We start from the raw sequence: 20,622 nt of genomic DNA, 5'->3' as shown, positions 1-20,622 counted from the left end.
CATTTTCTACATCTTTTTCAATAGTTTCCCTTTCAGCCTAAGTGTACCCTTAAATCTAGGGGACATTTTGACCCTCATCTTAGGCTTTCATCTTATTTCTCAACTTATTCAGAGTCTTACTTGGTTAGTGTTCTCCTTATTGTTTGCCACTTTGGAGAATCCAACAAAATGTTCTACTCAAGGTGAGACCTCTTTTCTCTTCCACCTCTGAACCTGAATATCACTTATTACTTACTTCATTCTCTTAGAACTTAGCATTCCAAGTTTAACTGGTGATCTTTCTTAAAGGAGGTCCATATGCTCACCGAATTCAAGACCTCTGGTGAGTTGTGTCAAGTGTGTAGGAATCATATTAACTTGTTGGCTGTTAGCCCCCCTGGAAACATTTCTAAAGTGGCATTTGTGCTTGATATTCAGGTTTATTGGACACCGCATTAAAGAGTTTAACAGAGTAAGAGTAGGCTGGTCTTTCCTAAAGCCGAGTTTATCCAAAGGTGACCGTGTAGCCACCTGCATCAGGCTCATCCTCGTTGAGTCATGGAGTGCCCTCAGCCCCCCTAAACTGTAAACTCCTTATAAACAAGAATTATGTTTTATAGCTCTTGTTCCCCTTCCCTATACCTAAACATGCCTGGAATAGAAGATGCCTCTACGAACAGGTGTTCCTTTATTTTAAACTACATTAAGTACATATATATGTTCATTTCCCTCTGGGAAAGGAGGCTACATTCCACAGGATTCAAGTATCAAGCCTTTAAACTTCCTTGAACCCACAGATATATAGGTATTTGCATAACTATCCTCCCTCGATACAACTCTAAGATGATCATATCAAAGTACGGTCATAAATTGGTTTTTTTTGTTTGTTTGTTTTTTGTGGTACATGGGCCTCTCACTGTTGTGGCCTCTCCCATTGCGCGGAGTACAGGCTCCGGATGCACAGGCTCAGCGGCCATGGCTCAAGGGCCCAGCCGCTCCGTGGCATGTGGGATCTTCCCAGACTGGGGCACGAACCCGTGTCCCCTGCATCGGCAGGCAGATTCTCAACCACTGCGCCACCAGGGAAGCCCATAAATTGTTTTTAATTGCAAACAGATAATAAGCAAAGTGAAAGGAACTTCTTCCACCAAAGTAAAGGCCAAAGTTCAAAAAGTCAAATTAATATGGGATTTGTTACTATTCTAAATTCTAAAGAACACTGACAAGAAATATCACAGTGTTGGTTGCTATTATCATCTTTTTATTTTCCATTACAGTTGTTTATATTATCTTCATGGGATTTCACTGAAGTTATCAAGGTTTCTTAAGAGTCAAATTAAAAATCAAAATCCCTTGAAATGCCAATACAAAGAAAAATGAGTCAGAACATGAAGAAATGTTTTAGACAAGTTGACAACATATATTCTTTGCTCGTTTCTCTTTTTGAGAGAAGTTGTATCTTTTTCACACCCACATGTACAATAGACTGAATAAAACACAACCCCATCACTCAATGGTGATTAAAAAAATGGAAAGACAAGCTGGTTCCAGAAAATTCCACTATTTATTTCTAGTATCTTGTTCATCTGGCCATAAAGAGCATTTTGAAATATTCTCTAAATTTTTGTATTTTATTTTACAATAATTTGCTTATTTATCTCAATGTAAATATTAAAAACACATGAGAAATATTTGAACATTTGGCATTTGACTCTTCCTATCTATTTCCTTAATGTTTCCTTTATGTCCTATGATCATCTTTTGGGATAGACAGGACATACCACTCTCATACTCCCCAGACTCAACAGTGCCATACACATGCAAAATACCTCGTGGGGGTGTGTTAACATACACTTGGTTGAGGCAGGCAGGCTATAGAAGACATCGTGTTTACACCTCAACATTTTCAGTGTTTTTGGAAAGTAACCCTAGTTTGAGTGCAAGTTCCATCGATTTATCAAATGCATTTCAGGTATACCTAGGTATGTCCAGTAAAATGGTAAGGCTATATTACTGGGAGACTATTTACATGAGCAAGTGAAAAGAAATCAGTGAAAGAATATATTATAACCAAGAGTCAGATATAGTAAGTCAATCAAATAGAATGTAGATCCCAGAAACATATCCACACATATAAGGACAATTGATTTTTCAACAGAGCTGCAAAGCCAATTTTGAGGAGAAAGGATAGTCTTCTTGAGAAATGCTGCTGGAAGCACATAGCACATGGATATTGTGTCTAGATAGCCATATGCCAAAGTATGACCTTTGATCCCTACTTCACACCATATAAAGAATTAACTAAATGTAGATCAAAAAATAAATCTCTAATAAAACTTGGACAGGGCTTCCCTGGTGGCACAGTGGTTGAGAGTCTGCCTGACGATGCAGGGGACACGGGTTCGTGCCCCGGTCCAGGAGGATCCCACATGCCGTGGAGAAGCTGGGCCCGTGAGTCATGGCCGCTGATCCTGCGCGTCCAGAGCCTGTGCTCCGCAACAAGAGAGGCCACAACAGTGAGAGGCCCGCATACCGCCAAAAAAAAACAAAACCGAAAAACTTGGACAAATTTTTTTTTTTTTTTTTTTTTTTTTTTTTTTTTTTTTTTTTTTGCGGTATGCGGGCCTCTCACTGTCGTGGCCTCTCCCGCCGCGGAGCACAGGATCCGGACGCACAGGCTCAGCGGCCATGGCCCACGGGCCCAGCCGCTCCGCGGCACGTGGGATCCTCCCGGACCAGGGCACGAACCCGTGTCCCCTGCATCGGCAGGCGGACTCTCAACCACTGCGCCACCAGGGAAGCCCTGGACAAAATCTTTTTGACCTTGGGTTAAGCAAAGATTTCCTAGAGATGACAACAAAAACAAGATCCATAAAAGAAAAAAAGTGATAAATTGGGTTTCATCTTTGGAAGCCATTATTAATAAAAGAGAAGCCACAGTTTGGAAGAAAATATTTACAAATTATATACCTGAAAATACTTGTGTCTCCAACACGTATATAACTCTCAAAACTCAGTAATTAGAAAATTTTTTTAAAATTAACAATATGGGTAAATTATTTAAAATGAGATTCTGCCAAGGAGGTGTACACTTGCAAATAAGCACATGAAGTTGCTCAATGTAATCAATTTTTAGCTAAATGAAAATGAAAGCCCCAAGAGATACCACTACACAACTATTGAATGGCTCAAATTAGGAAAGTCCAACCACACCAAGTACTGGTGAGGCAGTGTAGGAACTGGAAGTCTTTTACACTGCTAGTGGGAAGGAAAATGGTACAGTCACTTCAGTCAACGGTTTGGATCTTTCTTTCTTTTTTTTGTGATATGTAGGCCTCTCACTGTTGTGGCCTCTCCTGTTGCGGAACACAGGCTCAGCGGCCATGGCTCACGGGCCCAACCGCCCTGCAGCACGTGGGATCTTCCCGAACCGGGGCACGAACCCGTGTCCCCTGCATCGGCAGGTGGACTCTCAACCACTGCGCCACCAGGGAAGCCCCTGGCTCTTTCTTTATAAGTTGAACATACACCTACTGTATGATACAGCCTTTCTGCACCTAGATATTTATGCAAGAAAAATGAAAGCATATGTTCATACAAAGGCTTGTACATGGATCATCATAGCATCTTCATTTTTTAATAGAATTGTAACAACCTCGAGCACCCATCAACAGGCTAATGAATAAACGTACTGTGGTATACTCATACAGTGAAACACTCCTCAGCAAAGTAAAGAGATAAACTATTGATAGCCACAAAAATATGAATTACTCTCAAAATAATTACATTGTGTGAAAGAAGCTAGATAAGAGTCCTCACTGTGTGAATCCATTTATATAAATTTCTAGAAAAATGCAAACACATCTCTAACGATACAAAGCATATCAGTCAGTGGTCACTTGGGGATGTGGAGGGGTGGAATGTGAGGGAAAAAAGGGGGCTTTATGAATGAGGCATAAAAACACTTGCAAATGGGCTTCCCTGGTGGCGCAGTGGTTGAGAGTCCGCCTGACGATGCAGGGGACACGGGTTCGTGCCCCGGTCCGTGAAGATCCCACATACCGCAGAGTGGCTGGGCCCGTGAGATGTGGCCGCTAAGCCTGCGCGTCTGGAGCCTGTGCTCCGCAACAGGAGAGGCCACAACAGTGACAGGCCCGCGTACCGCAAAAAAAAAAAAACCAAAAAAACACTTGCAAGTGATGGATATGTTCCTTTTCTTGATTGTGTTGGCAGGTCCATGGGTATATGCATATTTTAGAACTTAAATTGTGTTCTTTAAATATGTGCAGTGTACCGTGTGTCCATTATATTGAACAGAGCCATTTTAAAAAGGCTAAGAAGAGATATTTGTCTCAACAAATAAATGTAGCAAAGAACAGAAAAGTCAAGTACAGTATGATCTCTGTCAGTTGAATTTTCCTATAGTCTATTTCCCTCAAAAAATATATCCCAGTTCTTAAAAGAGATGGGACTCTTAATAAAAGGTAAAAAAAAAAAAAAAAAACAAAACTGGCAAAGCCATCAGCAGGGTGAGCTCCAGCTACTTTTCAATTGTGAGACACTAGGTGCGCAGTGCAGATGTGCTGGGATGTTTGTTCTTCCTGCCCAATAGTTTAGAGAGGATATGAAACACCCCCGTTAAATGCCTGCAAGTGATGGCCAGAGTGGAGTTTGGAGAATGATGGTTGTGATCTTTAATATGGTTGTGCCTTCGTAAAGAGTCTCACTCAGAATTTCCAGGGTAATTTTGGAGTCAACTATTTTTTGTTTTTTGGATGATATATATGTCTAACTCACCTCAAGAATATATCCACGTAGACTTGAAGTTAGGGACCAGCTGGTGTAAATTTGTTTGGTTATCTCCTGACCTAACCTTTTAGCTTCTTTTTGTTCCTTGATTGTAGGTAAGCTTCATCTTGCCTCAGAGCCTTTGTATTTGCTGTTCCATGTTTTAGAAATATTATTTCCAGAAAATATTTCCATAAATGATTCCTTTCTATTCTTTGGCACTCATCTCTTAAAGATATTTTTCCTTGATTGTCCTACTAGCCTAACTTAGTCCCAGTTTATCAGATTACCTTACTTCTTTCCCAGAATAATAATAAAAACAAATATTATATTTGGTGTCTCTCTGTATTTAGAGGAACTTCTTCACAGAGAACTCAAGTCCCACAGTGACAGAGGTTGTTACCTTTCTTATCCCTTATTCTGGGTCTTAGAACTGTGTCTGGCATGTAGTAATCACTCGAGGTCTGCTGACTGTGTCAAGAATATGTGAGTAGATGAACAGATTTGGAGTTATTTGAGGTCGCACTTAATGACGGCTGGTGTTGGTGATTAAATTAAAACTGTAGGTTTCAGAGTTGGAAGTGATCTTGCCGAGTCTCACAGCTATGGCGAAACTCTCCCTACTGTAGCATCCCTGACAGATGATCAAGTCTGAGCTTGAATAACTGTATATGGAAGACCCTAACTAGGGCAACCTCCTAGCTTTCTTCAAGCAGATCACAACCTTTCATGGGAGTTTGCTCCCTATTATTCAGCTGTAATTAGGAGAAAACGGTTTGATTTACCCAGAATCATCTTCTCTCAGTCTCCTTGTTCTAGTTCCTAGAGAATAGACAGGACAGAGTTTCCTCTAAATTACATCCTTTGGGTTTGCATTCCTGCTTGTAACAAAATAAGTACCATGCTATGGCAAAATTCCCCTTGATTGTCTGCCACTTGTTGCTACATTCCTTGTTAGTGTTTAGAAATGATGTGTCTTAATGTTCCACATTATAATTGATGCAGTACAGAAACAAAAGAGATCTTGGGGTTATGTCAGAAGCAATCAGACAGATATTTTAACTGACCCTTTTAATGTATTTAATGCTGACACTGTGAGGAATTGAGCAGTATAGTCACCGCGTTATTGCCGTTGCTGAAAAAATGTGTTTTTTTGTTTGTTTGTTTTGCGTTACATGGGCCTCTCGCTGTTGTGGCCTCTCCCGTTGCAGAGCACAGGCTCCAGACGCACAGGCTCAGTGGCCATGGCTCACGGGTCCAGCCGCTCCACGGCATGTGGGATCTTCCTGGACCAGGACACAAACCCATGTCCTCTGCGTCGGCAGGCAGACTCTCAACCAGTGCACCACCAGGGAAGCCCTCTCTTTTTAATTTGAGTGGACAGTCAATTGAGAATATCTGACTTGGGGCTAAGGAAATCTAAGTCTTCTTGGCCACACTGTATTCTCTTATGTCATTTAATAAAGACACCAGTTGGGTTGCTGAAAAAATAGTGGGAAAAATGAATCCCTCACATCCAAAGGGCAGCTCTTGAAAATACGTGGATTGTTGTGGTTGTTTTGCTCTTCTGCCCTCAGAAGTTCTAATCTTAACCTTAGCCCCTCATGGAGAGAGACTTTTTAAACCAGTTCCCACATTACTCTTTATGTGACTGATGAAAAAGAGAAACCCAACACTTTTCCTGTGCTTTCAACCAGTTATCTTCTTCAAAAATCTGTTTGGATTGTTTTACCTTAATCTTGCCTGGCAAGGGACTTATGGGAAGGTTCGTATTGTTTGAAAGTTTGGTGCCAGTATCTGCAAAGAAAGAAGAAAGTAAAGAAGGAAACATGTGTTTATCAAACACATCCCAATAGTGAAGGTGTGAAAGCACCTTTTGAAAAAGTTCACCTGTCAGAGTGTAGCTGTATTATTACATTTTATTTCATTCATTGAAAATAAATAATTATCAATGAATCCTTTCTAGATTTTCTAGTTTCCCAAAGTTCCCTGTATTCACATTCTAAGAAGAAAAATGGTATTTTACGTCACTACTCTCCACCTTATATTATTTATAATCACTCCTCATGACTCTTCCTTCAAAGAAACGTGATCCTGAGAAGTGTCCTTTGTTTGTCTTTGTGGAATAAGTGATGGGGATTCATCCTGGAGACCTGTGAGATGTTTAAAATGTGGCACAATGAAACTAGGATAGAGAGTTCTGGAAAGATCTGGAAAGATGGCTGGTAGAGTGTGGCCAGATGTGGGAGAAGAGAGACGTACAGAGAGAGGGAGAGGAAATTTTTAGAGGGAGAAAATTAGACAAATAAGTAAATAAGTTTTGTTGTGTGGTGTGGGATGCAAGCCTTTCTCTCCCCCTTTCCTTCACAATCTCTTTGTTAAAGACTGTGTTTTTCAGTAGTTTTGCTAAGATAGGATTTGCCCTTTTGTTTGGATACTGAGAATGGACCCATGGAAACAGTTACGTTTGGGTTATCTCTGACTATCTTTAATGAAGAACATAAATGTTGGCCACACTATCTATGCACATGCTATCACCATGCCTTTTTTGTTCTCTGTTCCTATAGCTGAGTCCTCTTCTTTCTTTAAGGTCAATCTCAAATCTCATCTGAAATGTACATTTATTGATAGATTCAACCCATAATGAACTGCCCCTTCTTTGTCCTCCTTAGGCTCTGATTATTTGTAAGAACTCATTTTTGAACTTAGAAACTGTCCAATATGATATATTACTTATTTCCTCAGCATATGTTATATCCTCAACACAGTTATAAGCTTTTGTGGGTCTGGGATCATACATTCTGTAATTTTTCTCAGTACTTAACACTTACTTTGATAAAAAGCGCATTCATTCATCTAAGCATCATTTATTGAGTGTTAATTAAATATCTCAACTCAGTAAATATTGTTTGAATGAATGCATACATGAATGAGGGAGTCTGCAATAGGTAGCCTAATGGAACCGCCCAATGTGAAAAAAACAAAAACATAAACACAAAAGCAAGCCAAAAAGTGGACCAGGACTTTCTGTAAACTATCCTGCTTTTTGTTGGATGATGCCATGAAAATCAAGATGCTCCTGAAAGGTCTTAATAGCTGACCAAGAATAGGAAACAATTGAAGTTCTCTCAGGCTTATTCAACCCTATCACTGGACACATTTATACCTCTCGGGAATGTTATTCAAAGAAGAGATTAATAAAGCTTTGATAGATGAGTTGATAAACCTCTAAATATGTAAATCTTCATTTCCTCCTAGGTTTTCTCTATTTTAGGTTTCCAAAAGATTTAAATAAACCACAGGATAATTAAAAATTCGACATTATCTTTCTTCCCTTCACGGTTTTTGATGGTAAACACCTTTGTATTTTCTCCATAGTGCTGCCCAGTTTCCACCAGTACAGTTCTGAAGTGAATTTTGCTCTGGATGGTGGGATATATAAGATGTAAATGAATTGTTTGTATATGTTTTAGAATTCTTCAAAAGGGCCTGGCCATGGAAATGCATTGACTATTACTTAAATAACTCAAGTAACTTCCTCAGAATTATTATTCTATTCTGGTTAGGATACTATCTGCTCTGGTTTGTTAAAATTTCCCTTCAGAGTGGTTTTAATTTTCTTTCTGATAGGGTCCTAGGATTTATTGCCACAGCCATCCTGCATCTGTTTTTCTTTGAATTACTCTCCTTGCAGTTTCTGATCCATACAGGGCCCTACAGGTTAGTGACAAGCTGGCCATCACAACTCTGGGAAGGACAGGCCTACTTTTCAGAGGTGTTGATGTTTTCTGTACCTGAAGGGTTTAAAGAGATATCAGTCTTCCTCACCACCTCCCTTGGCCCTCTTAATGGACTAAGCAGTTCCTCATGAACTTTCTGTAGGATATCTGTACCAACTTCTCAATATTGTTCCTTCCTCAGTCTAAATTCCTGGCCTCAAGGTAATGTGAGATTTCTAGCTCCAGCCCCTATTTACGTAAGGCCTATACTAAGGAACAGAACCCATAGACATCAGTCCACTCTTATTTCTCTAGATTTAAGTTCTCTGTTACTTTCTGAAACATGCAGGTGTTCCTTTCTTTCTTTTAATCTCAGCTATGTGCTTTTCACTTTTTCAAAATTCACCCAGAGTTTACGTGTGTCTCCAGTAAGAGTACATTAAATTGAGCTTAGTCTGCTATTCTACTGGCATATTAGAGATCCAAATAATTTGCTACTTAACTGGATTCAATTACCTGTATATTTCAGGCATCTGAAACTCACCATGTTCCCAATTTCCCTCCTTATTGTTAGTAATTTTCTTGGGAATCTGGATGACATTACATGGAATAAAGTTAGTGAGTGGCCCAGGAATGCCTGACAGTTTGTTTGTCAGAGTGGCCAGGGAAAGTGAAGCAAGGAAGAAAACCAAATGCAAAACCGAATCACATTATGATGGCTGAGTTTAGTCCCAAGATTCCATGCAGAGCTGTGTGTAGAGCTGGGTTGGGTTATAAATTATGCCAGAGCTCTAGGTGGGGCTGACACCATCTCGTGCCAAGCTCTCAGTTCTGGGCTAATGTCATCTCTGGTCCGCTCTATGGAGTGGAAGCTTTGGAGAAATGGCCAATGTGTTCCACGGTGTAGGAAGAGGGAAACTGGGAACATGACTTTCTAAATTGTGGTTAGTAATTCTAAATTACTAACCACTGTAAATGTGCCTTGAACTGTGTTTTTTTTTTTTTTTTTTTTTTTTTTTTTTTTGCGGTACACGGGCCTCTCACCTCTGTGGCCTCTCCCGTTGTGGAGCACAGGCTCCGGACGCGCAGGCTCAGCGGCCATGGCTCACAGGCCCAGCCGCTCCGCGGCATGTTGGATCCTCCCGGACCGGGGCACGAACCCGTGTCCCCTGCATCGGCAGGCGGACTCGCAACCACTGCACCACCAGGGAAGCCCTTGAACTGTGTTTTTTATTTTGACCAGTCAGATCAATGACTTTCCTTTTGAATGAAATGCTGCTATGTATATGAGCAGGAAAACAAAACTGGTGTAAGGAATAGATAGCTAGTGGGAAGCAGCCGCATAGCACGGGGAAATCAGCTGGGTGCTTTGTGACCACCTAGAGGGGTGGGATGGGGAGGGTGGGAGGGAGGGAGATGCAAGAGGGAAGAGATATGGGGACATATGTATACATATAACTGATTTACTTTGTTATAAAGCAGAAACTATCACACCATTGTAAAGCAATTATACTCCAATAAAGATGTTTTAAAAAACTGGTAGAAGGAGATAGAGAGACTGGGAGTCTTATTTTCCCACCAATTAACTTTTCCTCTGACCATGCATGACCTTCCCTTTGAGTCTCCTCGACCTTGCGGATGATCGCAACCCCTTGGGTTGGGTGATGGCAACCCCATCTTCGCTAGAACCTCTGTAGTTAACTTTGATTTTTCCCACTCTGTCTATCCATCCCATGTGTGCAGTCAGACATTTGATCTTGGACTTTTACTGACAAAATATGCTTGAATGTAAGCATTTCTTTTCACTCCCACTGCTACTGCTATTGTCACTGCCTTAACTAGGGCTTTATCTTTAAGTTCTTTATATAAATATATAAATGTCTATATATAAATAAAATATACAAATAAATAAAATATAATATTATTTCTGATGGTTTTAAAGTCTTTTCTTGATAAAGACTTTTCCTGATAAAGATACACAGTATCTTATATAAATATTTTTGTATTATCTGTTCTTTTCTTAAAATTTTTGTCATATGATTCTATCTCTTGGTATGTCTAGAACTTTTTGATTGAAGGCTGTCTATTTTATTTGGCATTTTTTGTTTTTCTCAGTGGAAACGTTGTTTTGCTTCAAACTATTTTATTTTACCTGGCAGTAACAAATCTTCAAATTACAATTTTTTAAATGCTTTCAAATATCAATACTATAGGTGTCACAAAATCTAGAAAAATTACATTTAAAAATTAACTACCGGGCTTCCCTGGTGGCGCAGTGATTGAGAGTCCGCCTGCCGATGCAGGGGACACGGGTTCGTGCCCCAGTCTGAGAAGATCCCACAGGCTGCGGAGCGGCTGGGCCCGTGAGCCGTGGCCGCTGAGCCTGCGCATCTGGAGCCTGTGCTCTGCAACGGGAGAGGCCACAACAGTGAGAGGCCCGCGTACCGCACAAAACAAAAAAAAGTTAACTACTGCCAGATGTGTCTGTATAAAACTTTTCCCCACTCTTTTAGCTATAAATTCTTTTTTTTTGCTTTTTGTGATATGCGGGCCTCTCACAGTTGTGGCCTCTCCCGCCGCGGAGCACAGGCTCTGAACGCGCAGGCTCAGTGGCCGTGGCTCACGGGCCCAGCCGCTCCGCGGAATGTGGGATCTTCCCAGACCGGGGCACGAACCCGTGTCCCCTGCATCGGCAGGCGGATTCCCAACCACTGCACCACCAGGGAAGCCCTAGCTATAAATTATTTTACTGCCTCCTCATATGACAATTTATGTATTTTAGAAATAAAACTTTAAGAAATAAACTTTGTAGTTTATAGACATAGATTACTTTTAACATGGTTGATTAGAATTTGCTTTTAGTTATTAATAGTTTAGAAAAGTTTATTTCAGCTTCACAATTTATTATTGTTAATGTCACATTAATTTTCATTGTTAACTTTGAGAAAATCTCTATGGATTACTTCCTCATAAATATTTACTATTATAAATGCATTACTGACTTCAGTACTGCTATAGGTTTGTGCATTACAGGAATTCTGATAAAATACTCATTCACACCATTCCATTACACACATTACTGATGGAGTCTATTCTTTTATTTATTTAATTATTTATGGCTGTGTTGGATCTTGGTTGCTGTGTGCGGGCTTTCTCTAGTTGCAGTGAGTGGGGGCTACTCTTTGTTGTGGTGCACAGGCTTCTCACTGCAGAGCACGCGCTCTAGGCATTCAGGCTTCAGTAATTGTGGCTCACAGGCTCAGTAGTTGTGGCTCACGGGCTCTAGAGCGCAGGCTCTATAGTTGTGGTGCACGGGATTAGTTGCTCCGTGGCATGTGGGATCTTCCCGGACCAGGGCTCGAACCCGTGTCCCCTGCATTGGCAGGCGACTTCTTAACCACTGTGCCACCAGGGAAGCCCCTGGAGTATATTCTTGACAGAAGAAAATTTCCGTTTTGACGAAGCATTGATGAGAACTGAATCTTTGACTTCTCTTTCACATGCCTGATGATTGAAATAATTTTCCACAGAAAAGCTTCTGGTTTTATACTTTTCAGTTCTTTTTTTTTTCTTCAAATGCACATGCTTTGAGAGCTGTGAAGTGCAAGACATGGCTGTACTGTAAGGTGGTTTTTGTCCTTATGCTTCTGTGTCTTGCGCTAGTTAAGTCAGTCGAGTAGTCAGTAAGAGTACTGGAAGTTATTCCTGTAATGGGATAGTATATAGTCAATGACATATGGTGGTGTCTGAAAATCACATAATAGCCTCACTTAAAACATCTCCTTAGCCAGATTTCAAAAAAGCCTGTGGCCATTCCAGTATGATCCAACGTAGCTGAATATGATAGAAGAAAGATTGGCAAAGAAAGAGACGCTGGTCTTACCTGATGGAAGTTAAAATATCTCACTTCTGACAATTTTGCAAAAACCTATAATTACATGAACTAATTTCTAGGGTTCTTCATAGGACCTAAAAAGCAACCCATAGAGTTGTGGAACAATAATAGAAGCTACTGTAATGAGAAGCCCATGCACCGCAACAAAGAGTAGCCCCCGCTCACCGCAACTAGAGAAAAGCCACACGCAGCACTGAAGACCCAACGCAGACAAAATAAAAGTAAATAAATAGGGGCTTCCCTGGTGGCTCAGTGGTTGAGAGTCCGCCTGCCGACGCAGGGGACACGGGTTCATGCCCCGGTACGGGAAGATCCCACATGCCGCGGAGCGGCTGGGCCCATGAGCCATGGCCGCTGAGCCTGTGCGTCCACAGCCTGTGCTCCGCAACGGGAGAGGCCACAACAGTGAGAGGCCCGCATACCGCAAAAAAAAAATAAAATAAAATAAATATCAAGCTCAGTCTCTAAGATTTTAGCATTATATACAATACCGGTTACTTATTACTGGTTTGGGAAGGCCAATTTAAAATTTTTCATCTTACTGTATTGAAATTCACGGCCCTAATGTTTTCCACATTGACTATATGAATGATGAAGAAAATTCAATCATCTATTTCATTTCCAACTGGACAGAAAACACAATTTTAAAACGTGTTTGGACTACTACTGACTTTTGATTTCTTCTAAGGCAAGTGGATAGGTAATTTTTATTCCCTGAATAGGAGAAAAAATGGTGGAAGAAGGCAGGGTTAAGAATTAAGATTTCAAGACCGTGAGAGGTAGATGGCCAACCAGAGTTCCTAAGGTTCGGTGCCTGTAACTGTTGCCGCTGCTTAAGCCTGTCAAAGCAGTGGTATGGCTGCTGCCCTCGTATTTGCTCCCTCTAGAAACACTCTTGCCAGTAGTGGCGGCAGCGGGACTCAGTGATCCCCTTTTCTCTCTCCCTCCAGAAGCTCCAGATGGCGTCTTCCGTGGGCTACGTGGCCGACAGCACAGAGCCAAGGAAACTAACCTTCCAAGGGTTAGCTGAGTTGGCACATCGAGAATATCAGGCGGGAGATTTTGAGGCAGCTGAGAGATACTGCATGCAGCTCTGGAGACAAGAGCCAGACAATACTGATGTACTTTTATTACTTTCATCTATACACTTCCAGTGTCGAAGTCTGGACAGATCTGCCCACTTTAGTACTCTGGCAATCAAACAGAACCCTCTTCTGGCAGAAGCCTATTCGAATTTGGGGAATGTGTACAGAGAAGGAAGGCAATTGCAGGAAGCAATTGAGCATTACCGGTATGCAGTGCATCTCAAGCCAGATTTCATCGATGGTTATATTAACCTGGCAGCCGCTTTGGTAGCAGCAGGTGACTTGGAAGGGGCAGCACAAGCTTACGTCTCTGCTCTTCAGTGCAATCCTGATTTGTACTGTGTTCTCAGTGACCTGGGGAACCTGCTCAAAGCCCTGGGTCGCTTGGAAGAAGCCAAGGCATGTTATCTGAAAGCAATTGAGACGCAACCGAACTTTGCAGTAACTTGGAGTAATCTTGGCTGTGTTTTCAATGCACAAGGGGAGATTTGGCTTGCAATTCATCACTTTGAAAAGGCTGTCACCCTTGACCCCCATTTTCTGGATGCTTATATCAATTTAGGAAATGTCTTCAAAGAGGCACGGATTTTTGACAGAGCTGTGGCAGCTTACCTTTTTGCTCTAAGCTTGAGCCCAAATCATGCAGGGGTACATGGCAACCTGGCTTATGCATACTATGAGCGAGGCCTGATAGATCTGGCAATAGACACCTACAGGCGAGCTATTGAATTGCAACCCCATTTCCCTGATGCTTACTGCAACCTAGCCAACGCTCTCAAAGAGAAGGGCAGTGGTGCCGAAGCAGAAGATTGTTATAATGCAGCTCTCGGGCTGTGCCCCACCCATGCAGACTCTCTGAATAACCTAGCCAATATCAAAAGAGAACAGGGAAACATTGAAGAGGCACTTCGCTTGTATCATAAAGCCTTAGAAGTCTTCCCAGAGTTTGCTGTTGCCCATTCAAATTTAGCAAGTGTATTGAAGCAGCAGGGACAACTGCAGGAAGCTCTGATGCATTATCAGGAGGCTATTCGAATCAGTCCTACCTTTTCTGAGGCCTACTATAATATGGGAAACACTCTAATGGAGATGCAGGATGTCCAGGGAGCCTTGCAGTGTTATATTCGTGCCATTCAGATTAACCCTGCATTTGTGGATGCCCACAGCAATCTGGCTGCCATTCACAAGGATTCATGGAATATTCCAGAAGCAATTGCTTCTTATCGCACCGCTCTGAAGCTTCAACCTGATTTACCTGACGCTTATTGTAATTTGGCTCATTGCCTGCAGCTTGTCTGTGATTGGACAGACTATGATGAGCGAATGAAGAAGTTGGTCGGCATTGTGGCTGACCAGTTAGAGAAGAACAGGTTGCCTTCCGTGCAACCTCATCATAGTATGCTGTATCCTCTTTCTCATGGCTTCAGAAAGGCTATTGCTGAGAGGCATGGGAACGCCTGCTTGGATAATATAAATGTCCTTCACAAACCACCGTATGAACATCCAAAAGACTTGCGGCTCAGTGGTGGCCGACTGCGTGTAGGATACGTGAGTTCTGACTTTGGGAATCATCCTACTTCTCATCTTATGCAGTCTATTCCAGGCATGCACAACTCTGACAAATTTGAGGTATTCTGTTATGCCCTGAGCCCAGATGATGGCACAAACTTCCGAGTGAAGGTGATGTCAGAAGCCCATCATTTCATTGATCTTTCTCAGATTCCATGCGATGGAAAAGCAGCTGATCGCATCCATCAAGATGGTATACACATCCTTGTAAATATGAATGGTTATACCAGGGGTGCTCGAAATGAACTCTTTGCTCTCAGGCCAGCTCCTATTCAGGCAATGTGGCTGGGGTACCCTGGGACTAGTGGCGCGCTTTTCATGGATTATATCATCACTGATCAGGAAACTTCACCTGCTGAAGTTGCTGAGCAGTATTCTGAGAAACTGGCTTATATGCCCCGTACTTTCTTTATTGGTGATCACGCTAATATGTTCCCTCACCTGAAGAAAAAAGCGGTCATCGATTTTAAGTCCAATGGGCACATTTATGACAATCGGATTGTGCTGAATGGCATCGACCTCAAAGCATTTCTTGATAGTCTACCAGATGTGAAAGTAGTCAAGATGAAATGTCCTGATGGAGAAGACAACACAGACAGCAGTAATACGGCTCTTAATATGCCTGTCATTTCTATGAATTCTATTGCAGAAGCAGTTATTGACATGATTAACAGAGGACAAATTCAGATAACAATTAATGGATTCAGTATTAGCAATGGACTGGCAACTCCCCAGATCAACAATAAGGCTGCCACTGGAGAGGAGGTTCCCCGTACCATTATTGTAACCACACGTTCTCAGTACGGGTTACCGGAAGATGCCATTGTGTACTGTAACTTTAATCAGTTATATAAAATTGACCCACCTACTTTGCAGATGTGGGCAAGCATTCTGAAGCGTGTTCCCAATAGTGTACTGTGGCTGTTGCGTTTTCCAGCAGTAGGAGAACCTAATATTCAATGGTATGCACAAAATATGGGCCTTCCCCAGAACCGTATCATCTTTTCACCTGTTGCTCCTAAAGAGGAACATGTTCGCAGAGGCCAGCTGGCTGATGTCTGCTTGGACACTCCACTCTGTAATGGACACACCACAGGGATGGATGTCCTTTGGGCAGGGACACCCATGGTGACTATGCCAGGAGAGACTCTCGCTTCCCGAGTTGCAGCTTCCCAGCTCACTTGTTTAGGCTGTCCTGAGCTTATTGCTAAAAATAGACAAGACTATGAAGACATAGCTGTGAAACTGGGAACTGACCTAGAATACCTGAAGAAAATTCGTGGCAAATTCTGGAAGCAGAGAATATCTAGCCCTCTGTTCAACACCAAACAATACACAATGGAACTAGAGCAGCTCTATCTACAGATGTGGGAGCATTATGCAGCTGGCAACAAACCTGATCACATGATGAAGCCTGTTGAAGTCACTGAGTCGGCCTAAGTAATGACTGTGTGCATGGGAGAATTACCCCTGTACGTCAGCCTCAACGTCCTGGGGGAAAGGGAACTACTTTTTACTCCTCTGTACAACTTTTTACTTCTCTGTGCAACACCCATGTTGCACATGGGTGACAGACAATGATAAGAAATAGCACAGCCAGCCTTGCTTCCTGCATGATCATGATAGGGAGAGACACAAGAGATGCGAAGCTGCTGTTCCACAAGGAGTCTCCAGAGAACTTTGCAGCCGCCAGGTGTTGCGTAAGTCTGGGAGGTCTCATCTCCCTTGGTCTTCCATGGGATGGATGGTAAGTGTGGAAGGGAGATAGAGATTGCCCAGCCATTTTTGATTATCAGGGATTGATTGAGTCTTCTGAATTATTTTTTTCTTATATTTTGGGTATTGGAGCTTTTAAAAATGTTTGGTTTCAGGTATTTTTCTTCATGTGAAGTGTATATGATTCTCTTGAGATAAGGTTTTAAGCTAAAATATTCCTTGTTTAGTTTCTGAGCTCTACAGATAAATGGGGACTTTGCTGGTGTAGTCTTTTTATAGGTTTTATAAACCACTTGAGCCTAGATCAGTGATTTTAGTGTCTGACATAATGTTTGGAACTATCGGTGCTCTGTTGGTTTCTAGATGATGGCTTAAATTCTTTTTCTGGTCTGTTTCCTTCTTCCCTTCTCCCCACGCTAAAAATTGTCCTGTAACTTGGCTAACAAAAAACCAAGTCTCATTCAAAACCTCCCAGAGTGTTTCTCTTAAACACAACGTGTGGTGCCAAGTGAAGAATCTTAGGAGTGATGAGTAATTATGAAGGGCGCAGTGGTGGTACTGTCACCGATGATAATAATAATGGATTTTGGGCCTAGAGTTTTGACCTGTTTCACCAGTGTTTTACTGTTGACTGCCCCTCTATGCTGCCTCCAAAAGTGACAGTGTGTGGTAAGATTTTTACTTTCATTTCTAAAGTTTGTCTTTTTTAAGTGAGTCCTGTTCTTCCTTTGTCTTTCAGCAGAAATGAAATCCCAAGTAAGTATAAGTATTCAACTATTTGATCGGTAAGTCACAGTTATCTCCAGTACATTAAATAACTGGCACCAAAAAACATGTCATAGGTAAAAAGCTCTGAAGGACCAGCTATGTATATGATAATTATGTTTCAGAACTTTTAGGGTATTATATATAATAACTTGTCTTCTGGACGTGGTCTTGAAGTCTTTATGGATTCAGCCTCAGTAGTAGCAAACTGCACTGCTACTTGGTTTGGAGTACAAATTAGACTTTAGCCCTCCTGGACGTTGAGTTTTTGGTATTGAAAACCATAGGAATGAAATTATTGTATTTCAACAAAGATCGAGGGCTTGAGGCTTAAACAAGCCAACATATGAATATATGTTTTTGTCTTGCTGTACTGCACATATGCTGTCTGGTAACCGATACTTTTTCTGCTAGTAGTGCGCAAGATTATGTCTTTCCAAGGCGCTGAGGCAGTGCACCTGTTCTGTAGTTGCAGCTGTTGCCTGAATGTATCCTAGCTGACAAATTATTGATTAATCAGAACTTGAATCTCTGAAAGATTTGTACTGTGAACCAAAATCTGAGCAAGGAGTCTCAAATGTAATTCTTAAACAGAATTACATGTTAATGAACCATTTAACAGTGTAAATGAAGGAATATCAGTGTAGGGATTTCTTTTAATTTATTTTTTACCTGCTTGAAATATCAGTTAAAGGTTGCCAGCTTGGTTGCAGATGAACGGACGTTTGAAGTTCACCAAACTACTTAATGTGGAATAGGATAATAGGCTTCCAACGCCCTCAAGGCTGTGACCTTGCAGCCATTTTACACAGCACATCATCCTCCTATAGGGATGAACCTTTCCCCTGGCCCGAAAAGTAGCCGCTCTGGTTGAAGCTTTGCTTATTGTAACAGGGTTTTGTTTCCAGGTAACATGTCTGTGGAAGACTTAATTCTGCATAGAGATATAGATATTACTGGAAACTAATTGTTTTTCTATTATACTCTGCTTTATCAAAAAAGTAAAACATTTAAATTGTGCTCCCGAAATTCAGATGTTCTCTTGCAATCTTTAAACAATACATGAATGATTTGCCCTTAAAAAAAAGAATTAAGCAGTTAAGCTGTTGGTCCCAAATCAGACAAATTATCCTTATACCTCCTGTCAATTTGGTTAACAGAGACTGTTATTTTATTAATCCTTATGATCCTGTGATTCTTTCATGTTTAAGGGCACAGCAGGTGAGAGAGTGGATTTGTTAAGCTGGGTGGGTTTATCCTTCTGTTATGTGTTCATTCAGTTTTATGTTCATCTACTTATTGTACACATACGGCAATAGAAGCTGCTAAAGCAATCATTGCTATTCTGCAAAACAACAAGGCACAGAAGCAGATGTCTTATTTCTGAGATTTCTCCTCCCAGGATTATGATGATTAAAGATCCTTTCCCCCCACTCCCTGGAGAGGACAAGGGGCTGCTCGCTGGAGGTTTCTTAATGACTTGGGGAAAGGCTCAGATATCCCCCCATTATGGTAATCCACCCCAGGGACAAACCACACAAGAATATTATGAATTTATTTTATTTTTCTATCCTTGCAAAGGTAATACTCAGCTCATTAGAAAATGAAAACTATACCGTCAAATTTCAGAATTACATGGATGAAGAAAATCACCAAAGCGGCATCATATCACGTGCGTTATAGTTGTACTGACTATACTGACTATATTAACTATATTGTGTTAACAATATATTGTATCACTATATATTGCAAAGGCAAAATGCTGTAACTTATTTCAGAGAAAATACTTATGTTGGCAGACCCCAAATTGTACATTGTAGACGGGTCCTAGGAAAAGATTTAATTCATAGTGGACAAGACGTGAGCTTCTGTTTTCAGCCACGTGCTATTTCAAGAATTAAACATCATGAATAATACAGGATATAAGAGGAATAGTCTAAAGAAGGAAAAGCACATTTTGATTAGGAAAGAGAATTTAAGGCTTAAGTCTTTTTTTTAAGGAAAACTGCCTTTTTACTATGAGATAAGAAATTTGTTTCCTTCTTTTCTTCCTTGCTTTCTTCTTCTTCTTTTTTTTTAACCTTTTTTTAAAATTTTTGGATATTTGACCTCTAATCTGAGATGACTGAAAATGCCTCCTCTGGGCGTCAACTTTTTGAAAGACCTTTTCCCCCTCCCTAAGGGCTATTTGCCTCTTGGAGGCATTGTCTACATTAGTCAGCAAGAGGCAAGCATTTGTCCTTGCACGAAATGCTGACATCTCCTGATAAGAGGGAAGCTGCAAAGTAGAAGAATTGAAGGTCAATATGTTGATATTGGTCTCAAGTGCATTGATGTACATTTGTGAATTGGGGAAGGGGAGTGAAGCTTGAGAGTGGGCCAGTGGGGAGGGGTAAATATTTTGTGATGCTGTCTACCTATGGGCTTAGAAAGTTTATAGCTGCATTAGGAGGACAAGCATTACCATTAGCATGAAAAGCAGGGCAGACCTCAGTTGCAAAAGCTTCTAGCCATACACATAGGGCAATACGTAAATGATACACCTTATTGCATTCACCCACTCACCGTCCCCTGTTCACGCTAATTGGAAATTTCAATCCATTTCAGAGAAGTACGACAACTATCAATCATTTTCCCTGGCACGAATCTTCCAGGAAGAAGAAAATGAAATACACCTAGCCACGGAGCTCACGCACTAGCCCATGTGTCTTAGATTTAATATCTGATCGCTAGCTGGCTTGAAGCCAAGAGGTGGTTCACAAAGTTGCTGCACATTAGAATCACCTGGGGGCCTCTGAGACCTCCCCGTGCCAGGCTCCTCCCTACACCTCCTGAATCCAAATCTCTGGGGCTGGGACCCAGACGCCAATGTTTTTCTTAAAAGCTCTTTAGGGAATTCAAATGAGCAGCAAAGCTTGAGAACCAGCCCAATGAGGGGAACAAACTGATTTCACACAGATAAAGTGGGGCAATTCATATGTTAAGAGAACGTGAATATATGTGTGTTTGTATATATATATATATATTTCTTTTTTTCTCATAATTCTGTTTGTGTTTCAAATAGGCTGTTTTTTTCTTCTGCAAAAAGCTTTATTGTTTCCATTTG

The 20,622-nt window shown here is 41.3% G+C and overlaps 1 protein-coding gene and 1 pseudogene across 4 annotated transcripts in view; one reads left to right on the top strand and one right to left on the bottom strand.

The window, feature by feature from the left end:
- Positions 1-20,622, bottom strand: part of LOC131755526 (RNA/RNP complex-1-interacting phosphatase-like) — a 76,706-nt gene that overhangs the window by 15,903 nt on the left and 40,181 nt on the right. The window contains exon 5 of one of the 4 annotated variants that reach the window (XM_067032163.1): positions 11,545-12,191. The exons of 1 other annotated variant lie outside the window; for it this stretch is intronic. The gene's annotated coding sequence lies outside the window, so the exon portion shown is untranslated. Of the gene's footprint in view, positions 1-11,544; positions 12,192-14,528; positions 15,610-18,529; positions 18,593-20,622 lie in introns of those variants that run through there. 2 more of the 4 variants (XM_067032165.1, XM_067032169.1) reach the window with 2 other exon arrangements.
- On the top strand, positions 13,341-16,490 carry LOC131755448 (UDP-N-acetylglucosamine--peptide N-acetylglucosaminyltransferase 110 kDa subunit pseudogene; annotated as a pseudogene).

This window comes from Kogia breviceps, chromosome 4 (genome assembly GCF_026419965.1).
Source record: "Kogia breviceps isolate mKogBre1 chromosome 4, mKogBre1 haplotype 1, whole genome shotgun sequence".
Classification (NCBI taxonomy): Eukaryota; Metazoa; Chordata; class Mammalia; order Artiodactyla; family Physeteridae; genus Kogia; species Kogia breviceps.
Note: the sequence above shows the minus strand (reverse complement) of the source record. Positions and strands in the feature narration are given on the sequence as shown.